Raw genomic sequence first — 2737 nt, forward strand, 5'->3', positions numbered from 1 at the left:
AAGAGAATGAAATAAGTGGAGCAGGAGCACCCACGAAGACGGAAAGTGTCACTGAAGAAGTCACAGATGTGTGACGAAAGATTTTCGGACAATATGGACATATGTTGAAATAAGAACAGTAATAAAACGAGTGAAGAACAAGTGAATATATAGTATGTATGTTTATTCGCCATAAAAAAGAGACTATCCCAATATACAACAATATGTGTGTGTGTGTGTGTGTGTGTGTGTGTGTGTGTGTGTGTGTGTGTGTGTGTGTGTGTGTGTGCATACATATAGGTGGTTCGGGCCAAATTTGACGGCTTTCATGTCTCCTTTTCTGAGAAATAACTGAATATATTGGTGAAAGGTCAACAACGTAAAGTTGTAGTTAAGAAAAACTTAGCTGACATGGAGGACTGAACCCATTTGATTATTGGAAAAAGGTTACCTATATTAAGATGATTCGCACCGGTTATCAAAATGACAACATAATGACTACCGTTCAGTACTTTGTCAACACTGTGAGGGCTGCAAGGCCTGACATCTCAGCAGCAATAGAGACTACGACGCCGTACCTTGCGTGTAGGGACACAACAGGCGTTCTGACTGCGTCTGCAGGCCAGTTTTCACCCGCACATCTTTGAACAAGTTTTTAGGCTCAATTCAGACGGCTGCGTGAAGCTGTTTGGAGTCTGTGGTCAATCTCTAGCTGTAGAATGTTGGTGGTAGAAAGCCATGTGTATGGCAGCAGGATTCGCCTCATTGCAATAACTCCGGAAAGTGTCAAAAGTGGTTATCGGAGAATTTCTACGACTTCAACTGTTCCAATTTCTGCCTCCTCATTCACCCGAGCGTTAATCCCACGGATATGTAAGTGAGGGGCGTTGTTAAGGAAACACCAACTGCTCTGACTGGGACACACAAGTCGAGTTGATGACCAAGATCAAGGAAGTGTTCGAAGACCTTTTCTGGGATACAGTGAGGAACGCATACGTAATTATCATGAGCAGTTTTAAAAGCCCTAGTGGAAGCTGGTAGCGGCTACTTTAAGTAAACTATTATTACCCAGCCAAAACTTAGTTCATACTTTTTGATGTTTTTAAGTACTTTTATTATTGAATGAGATATTTTCTTTTCTTTTTGTGCAAATTGTCAAATTTAGCCCTAACACGCTGTGTATATACACGCATATACATACATACATACATACATACACATCTATCTAGGTATCTATTTTCTCTCTAAAGTACAGACCCCCTTCGGTAATGAATGACCATGGGATTGCAACTTGAAAGTTCCCCTCCAAGGCACAAGTCCAGGCAAGGTTGTTTATGGAAGATCAGCAGTTGTCCATGCGTACCAGCCTTCCCTCTCCACGCCACTGATGTTATACAAGGGAATGGCAAAGGTCAATATAGCTTGGCACCAGTGACGTCACAATTCATTTCTTCAAATGAGTGAACTGGCGCAACGTGAAATATAGTCTTGTTCAAGAACACAACACAACCTGGTTCGGGAATCGAACTCACTACCTCATGATTATGAGCCTGACACTCTAACCACCGAGCCACACTCTCTTACTATATATATATATGTTTGTGTGTATATGTGTGCATGTGTGTGTGTGTATATAATTTGTAAAAGTATATATAAACTGATATAATAGTGTATCAGTATATGGACGCGCGCATTTGTATATATTTATATGCATACATAAAAAAAAAAACGTTGCCATAATTACATGGAAATAGATATTAACAATATTGAATATATTAATATTGAGCATATTGAATATATTAAATAATAAAGATATTAATGATACACAAGATATTAACGATATTAAATATATTATCGATATTAACGATATAAACAAGATAAGAGGATACTTTATTATGATGATGACGATGATGATGATGATGACGATCATCATCATCATCATCATCATCATAGCAATGCCATTTTTCATTGGCATAATGTAATTGGGAATCTATTATGATTGTGCCGTGCAATTGTCTTAAGGATTCATTAGGCTGATTGATTCCATTTACAGAATTAATATAAGGGAGCATAAACGGTATATAGGTGTATATGCGTGTATGTGTGAGTGTGTGTGAGTGTGCGTATGTGTGTTTACATGTGTGTTTGTGTGATTCTAAACAGACAAATAAATGTATGCAAGCATTATATATATGCACATGCATGTAACATATACAACTATATACATACACACACACATACACACACACAAACACACACACACACACATATATATATATATATATATATATATATATATATATATATATATATATATATATATATATATATATATATATATATATACATATACATATACATATATACACATACACACATTTATATATATGAATTTTCTGCTTGTGTTTGATCGGCACTATCGCTAGACAATAGCAATTGTTTATATTGGGTGTGTGTTTTTTCTTTTGTCTCTGTAATTTTGTGGTTAATATAAAGGACTCATAGAATATGTGCCAGATTTAGCAACGGGGTAATTCGATCGACAAAATTCTTTCAAGACGGTATCCCACTATAGCCTCAATCCAGTGACTGAAGCATATAAAAAAATAAATGATAAAAGATATGCATACATATATATAGGTATGTATCTACACACATACACATTCTTTGTCTTTTGTTTCCTGTAACTCTTAATGACATATATATATATATATAAATTCATACACACACACACACACACACACACACACACACACAC

The sequence above is a fragment of the Octopus bimaculoides genome, chromosome 16 (assembly GCF_001194135.2).
Source record: "Octopus bimaculoides isolate UCB-OBI-ISO-001 chromosome 16, ASM119413v2, whole genome shotgun sequence".
NCBI classification, from domain to species: Eukaryota; Metazoa; Mollusca; class Cephalopoda; order Octopoda; family Octopodidae; genus Octopus; species Octopus bimaculoides.